Here is a 7177-nt window from a genome sequence, read left to right on the forward strand (position 1 = left end):
CGTCTTATATTCAGGCCAATACGGTATGTTTCATAATGATCAGTCGATTATGCTTTGTTTGTTCTCATCGTTCTTTTTTTTTTTAGTCACTTTACGCTATACCAGCGATCCCCTCTGATTTCCAACACACTGTGCCAAAGGTTCTAAACTTTGTTTTGTTTAGATTAAAAGACAAATTGTTTGTGTCAAACCAGTTCTTTAATATATTTAGTTGTTTTTCCACAGTAGTCAGAAGCTGCTCAAGATATTCTCCGGGGCAATATAAAGTTGTGTCATCAGCAGAAATGGGCAATGTAAAAAATGTTGCCGGTCGTTGCTCATTCTTCAGCAGCCGGCGCACTCGTCTGTCATCGTCAGTTCATCGTTTTGTTTTGCATAATGAAAATGCAAGCAGCGTGGTTTTATAGAAGGTTTTATTTGTTGCACTACTACAGCAATGACAATGAATGTAAGCAAAGCAAATCATGAGTATGGAACAGAGATAATGCGAAGACAGAAAATGAACATAAAATGCAAAAGTCGCAATACACAATGGCTAATATATGGCAAGTGAAGCATAGACGGATTCACACGGAGCCTTGTATTCAGGTTACAAGTGGGTTCGAAGCCCAAACAGAATGAAAATACTCCACATAAACACCAGAAAAAAAACAGGCCAAAGACGAATGGAATTTCTTTCGCATTCACAGGGGTGGAATATTTGGTTTGCCAATTCGATCAGAAGTACACATTTATTCAGGCATCACAAGATTAGCCTCTACAATTACAAGAGGTGCTCAAAGGAGTCGCCATTAGCTTCCAGACATTTATATGTAGATGGTGAACTACTGCTTGGGAAATGGTCGAAATCAGGAGTGTCAAACTCATTTTTTGTCAATTACATTTTTGGGGGGTGAAATCCAATTTTTTTTCATGCAAGCATTCATATTAAATGCGAGTTCAAATCTGTCAAGTGTTTCAATCAAATGCATCCCCAAAGTAACCGGCATGCGCAAAAGAAGAGAGGATGACACTCAGAATGTAGTATTTAAATAAGTAAATGTGGTCCACTGTATAGAGGTTCATCTTGTTCCTCAACTCATATCAACAGAGGAGTGACGCGGGAGGAGGTAGAAATATTTTGGGCACACAAGGCCAGGCGGTCCACTGTATAGAGGTTCATCTTGTTCCTCAACTCATATCAACAGAGGAGTGACGCGAGAGGAGGTAGAAATATTTTGGGGAAACAAGGCAAGGCTCGTCGGTCTCCGGAGACGTCTATTTAAGATAACATCACGTTATAACACGCGTAATAAAGGTGAATCACTACTATCACCACAAACGTCAAATTATGCTTCATGTTTCAAGTGGGATTAAATTAAAAGTAATTACCCAAAATAACTTCAGTAAAAAATGCTTGCAATATCTTAACATTAAAAATTGAAGACAATTTGAAAAAATAAAATAAAAAATTCAGTCAATGCACATAATTTGCTTTCGCGGGCCACATAAACTGATGTGGCTGGCTGGATGTGGCCCCCGGGCCTCGAATTTGAAACAGGAGTTAAACTGTTCACTGCGATTGCTGCACACATATTTTCATGTGTTCAACTCATAGTTACCCGAAAGCAGTACTTCTCAAATAGGGGGTCAGGCCCCGCTGGGGGTATGGTGTGTGATGGTACGGGTGGGTGGCCGGTGTGATGTTATGGGTGGGTGGCCTCAGGGAACATGTTTTTTTTTTTTTGTGTTGTTTTGTCTTTTTTGCTGTATTACAGTAAGGTGGAATCGCACATCCATGACAGCAGTGCTCCCCTAAACGCCGCGGCACCGGTCTGCGGCCCCGTCATTTGGTACTGGGCCGCACAGAAAGAATAAAAAACTTACATTACTTCCGTTTTATTTATTTTGGACTCTGAAATATGTTTTATTTTGAAAAATTACCGGATCCTCCATTACAGCCGTCTACAGCACAGGTGTCAAAGTCAAGGCCTGGGGGCCAGATCTGGCCCGCCACATCATTTTATGTGGCCCGCGAAAGCACATCAAGCATGGCAACTTCCATGATGCTTGCTAAAATATATACCAAAATTTCACAATTTAATATGTAATAAAGTCATCATTCTTGACTTCTGATTTTAAAACGTTATCCATCCATTTGTTGTGTGCTGTGTATGTAATATGTGGAGGTGATTAAACATTTGTAATGCTTTCCCAAAATTCATAACGGCCCTCCAAGTCAAACCGTAACTACAATGTGGCCCGCAACAAAAATGAGTTTGACACCCCTGGTCTACAGTGAGTCACTCACTTAACGCAGGTCAAGGCGCGCTTTGCGGTCACGTGATAGTTTACCGCGAAAATAAAACCCAGGAGCAAGCAAAATGAGTTAAAATCAAACGTCTTTGGAAAGTTTCTTTGGGAAGGGGAAAAGGCCCGGCCAGCAGACAGAAGAGGAGCCTACGACTTTCAAGAAAAAGAACAAAGAACGCTACATTTAAAAGACAGTATCAGTAGTCCTACTTCACATCCGGATTGATCTCAACGGAAGATTCCCATGCACCAAGCCCACTCTGCATAACATGTGGCGATGGTGAGTCGTATTTTTCATGCACTTTGTATCTTATTTTGAAGGCACGTTTGAGCATTACCATAGCGACCAGAGAGTGTTGCGGCCAGATAGGACGTTCCTCGCGTCATGATTCGTGTTTATTATTATATTTAGAAGACACCACAATTTTCATGCAGGTCATGTCATATTATTTAGTTGGATTTATCCATCACACCTTAAAGGCCGGTCCATGAAAATATTGTCTGACATTAAACCGGTCCGTGGGGCAAAAAAAGTTGGGGACCGCTGCACTACAGTACGTGGCAGTGGCGCTGTCATTGTCAGAAACTGCAACAACTTAAAAGAGTAATGTTACAATTGATACTCGATGCGGTGGAGCGATGGAGGCGGGGGGCACAAAATATTTTCTTCTTCCTTGGAGGGGCATAAAAAAAAATAATAAAAAAAAATTCAGAAGCACTGCCCAAAAAGGATGGGATGTATCTCAGGAAAGAGACTACGTGGGTGGAAGAAATTGAAAATGCATGCGCAGCAATCCCAAAGGGCACTTTGGCCAATATTGACCAAGCAGTCGTTTGCCAGAGTTGAGCTGCTGCCCCCTCACGTTGAGAGGAACCAGATGAGGTGGCTCGGGCGTATGATTAGGATGGCTCCTGGACGCCTTCCTGGTGAAGTGTTTTGGGAATGTCTTACCGAAAGAGAATGAAGAAGTGGCTGGGGAGAGGGAAGACCCTGCTGAAGCTGCTGCCTCTGCGACCCGACCCGGGATAAGCGGTAGATAACGGATGGTTAGCTAGCCATAATCATGAATGTCTGGAAGCTAATGGCGACCATTTTGAGCACCTCTTGTAATCGTAGAGGTCAAAAGTAACACGTATTAATCTTGTAATGTCTGAATACAGGTGGTGTTAAAATGTTGATGAAAATTTTTCTTTTACTGATTTGTGAAGGAGACATTATTTTGGTTGACTCGATTTAAAAAAAATGTCCATGAAAATTTCAACAAAGCAAAGATAAATGGATGTGTTTGGAGATAACATGTTAATCCAGTTATGAGCAAACATAAATCAGGTGATGTTTGCACGGATCTGCGCATGCCACGCGTCTGTTTAACGGCTTTTCTGATGACATTTCGGGGCGCATATAAGCACCGTTTTTGAATAGATCGTGTCACACGTAAACAGTTGACCTGAGATCTTCGATCGGAATGATTTCAGTTGGAATGACAAAAGTCTGCATGTAAACCTGGCTAACAATGACGCGGCACTTTACAAGTACGGAACACTGCCACCTCTTTGTCGTATATGGGGAGCTTCACAGCGAGAAATCACAATAACAAGCAAGCATGCTAGTTGCAGTATAAAAACAAAAACAAAAACAACCAAAAAAAACATGTCGTCTCGGTTACCTGAAAACTGTAACGGCTCAAAAATTTGAATTTAAATCATTATGTATGGTCTGTAATTGACTGGCGCACAGTCTGAATTGGAGGCACAAACTGGCAGTTGGAAGGTGTATGTCAATGTTCTGCCAATATGACCGACAACCTAATTCGGAAAAAAAAACAAAAATACCCAAGGTAAACAACTGATAAAATGTGGCTGCGCGCCTCTTATAAGTGGCGATGTGGCTGTTTTCAGCATTAACCATTCACATTCAGATTTATGTTAATTGAGAATCAGCACACAAGGAAGTTCTTATGTTCTAGTAAGCTTTCCAAACATCTTTTTTTTTTCGTCAAAAGCTGAAAGTCCCCTCAATCTTTAATGAGGCTCCCAGTTCCAACTGAAGAAAAACTGTGACAAATAATGATGCTGCCACCTGCATGCTTCTTTCTAGGTATAGGAGGGTAGCTTGGTGTTGAGTTTAGACTTATGGCTTTCATCCGACGAGAGCCCTTTTTTTTGTTTTTGTTTTTTTGTTTTTTTTTAAGAATTGACTTATTGGGAGTTGTTGTAATTTGAACAGTAATCATTGTTTCTGTGAAAAACAAATATTTCAACATAATATTTTAACTTTTTCTGCCAAAATGATTGGGGATAAACGGTACGAGTCAAAAGCTTGGAAATGTCTTCAAATTGAAATGGTCTTGAACATGAGAGGTCAAGAAATTCAAGCTATTCACTCTTGCCAATGCACAGCTCTGAACTGAAAGTCATTGCAGGTCATAAAGCATCACCCATATCATAAAACTGACTGAGGAGATAACAGATTTTGTGCAAAGCTGTTATCCGGTCAAAAGGTGCCTCCTTTGAGGAATAATAAATTCTAAAATTCTGTTTTGGTTGCTATTTTTTTGTTTACCAAATAATTCCATCAATATTTCTTCATCATGTTGAGGACTTGAATATTTTAAAATATGAAGAAAAAAAAACACACAGAATTAGATGCTGTTTCCAATCTGGTTCTAGTTCTCCTATTTTTACCCCCCGCAGAATTAGAGGCTGTTTCCAATCTGGTTCTAGTTCTCCTATTTTTATTTTTTTAGATTATTTTGGGTGCCCCGTCTTTTTCACATAAATTGTCTTGACCGCTAATGCCACAGCTGAGAGTGTCATTACGTTGTTGCGATGCACCGGAGTGATCTGTGAGTTGAGGAATCAGGATGAGGCTGCCATTTTGCGTTCACACGAGAACAGGCAGCAAAAGTACACAGGTCATTCTGAGATATGGACGAATTTATGAACGTTTCAGAACTTCAGTGTGTCTTTATTGTTCTATAAGCCTCTGAGAGGCTCTCAGCATATTAGCGCTCACTGAGAGCTAGTATGCTAACAGCCAGCGGCCTAATGAAGCAACAGACTCCAGTCACGCGCCAGAAGTGGGTTGTAATGCGCTAAAATCCACTCGCTACTTTAATAAATCAATCAGAACTTGCTTGTCAAAATCTTTTTGGTTTTGGTTTATCAGAGTGGACTTCCTGCTTTGGCTGCTAGCCATGAGCGATGTATGACTCTGTTTCAAATGACCGCAAGCAACACTTTCTCGGACCTTAAAACGAAATCTTCATCCTGCTTTGCTTGTCTGGCCAAGCATCATCCTACTTTTAATTTGAAAAAAAAAAAAAGACACTTTGTGATAAATTGCCTATGTTTGTTGTTGTTGTTTTGGTTGTGCTTAGGCAAATATTAGCCTCATTTTATACTCTCTATGACTCTTTCTCACAAACACACGCACGCACACACGCATTACGATTGTTGGGCAGATACCATAAAATTTAGCTACGAGAGCCTTATTTGATCAATGAATCTGGTCAGCAAAACAGCAGGTGATTTGAATGTGATTGGTGACATTTGAGCAGAGCCAAATCTCAGTTACAAGAGTGTGTGAACACTTGTTCAACCATCTTATTGTTTCCCTCTCCTCAAAAATATTTTTAGAAATTCAGATAATCGGCTAATAGTCACATCTATGGTCAAATAGGTTTTGAAATTATTGATCTGTCTTCTTTTTTTTTAACATCGCAGAAATCTGGCATGAAGGCCACTTACTGGGGCTGAATTTAGCTTAATTTATTGCACTTCATGAAGATTTTATTGGCAGTTTATTTCATGATTCAAGATGTTATCCACTATTATTTTATATTAAACGATATTGGTCAGCATTATCTGAAATTGCAGATTCATATATTAGCTGTTTGTTGCTCTGAAAACACATTTCAGAAAAAAAACAACAACACACAACATAAAAACAAATTCGAAGCCACTCACAGTGACTCAGCATTGAGTACCATACTTTCTGCACTATAAGGCGCACCTAGAAGCATTCGATTTTCTCAAAAGCCGACAGCGCCTTATAATCCGAAGCGCCTTATATACGGATCAATATTCTGATTTCTTGGACGTAGTAGCTTAAATGTTCTGTAGAGTGCTTTGTTACAGCTGCAGCGGTTGTGAAAGCTCTACATAAATAAAGCTGTATTGTATCCCGGCGGCCTTATAAACGAATGGTGAGCACGTTGACCTGACAGTGCAGAGGTCCAGGGTTCGATTCCCAGCTCCGGCCTTCCTGTGTGGAGTTTGCATGTTCTGCCTGTGCCTGCGTGGGATTTTTCCGGGCACTCCCGTTACCTGCCGCATGGCAGGTTGATTGAATACTCCAAATTGTCCTTAGATGTGAGTGTGAAGCCGGATGGTTCTTTGTCTGTGTGTGCCCTGCGATTGGCTGGCAACCGGTTCAGGGTGTCCCCCGCCAACTGCCCGAATACGGCTGGGATAGGCTCAAGCACCCTCCGCAACCCTTGTGTGGATAAAGTGGATCAGAAAATGGATGGATGGATGGATGGATCTCGTGGATGCATAATGCAACCGCATCTAATATTGTAGCTTCTATTCTATGCGCCTCATAATGCGGTGTTCCCTATATTTACGAAAACAGTTTTAAAATAGGCCATTCATTGAAGGTGCACATTATACTCCCAAGCGCCTTATAATGTGGAAAATATATTTTGTTTTTTTGTTTTTTCCACTGAATATTATTTTTGGGCTATTTTTTTCTTTTGCTTAAGTCATGTTATTGTAAAGTAACAATACTCTTACATTAGTTCCATTAAAACACTTTAAGCATGGCTGTTTCAGCACGGAAGATATTTCGCCATATATATATATATATATATATATATATATA

Source organism: Hippocampus comes, unplaced genomic scaffold, assembly GCF_001891065.2.
Source record: "Hippocampus comes isolate QL1 unplaced genomic scaffold, H_comes_QL1_v1.1 scaffold73, whole genome shotgun sequence".
Classification (NCBI taxonomy): domain Eukaryota; kingdom Metazoa; phylum Chordata; class Actinopteri; order Syngnathiformes; family Syngnathidae; genus Hippocampus; species Hippocampus comes.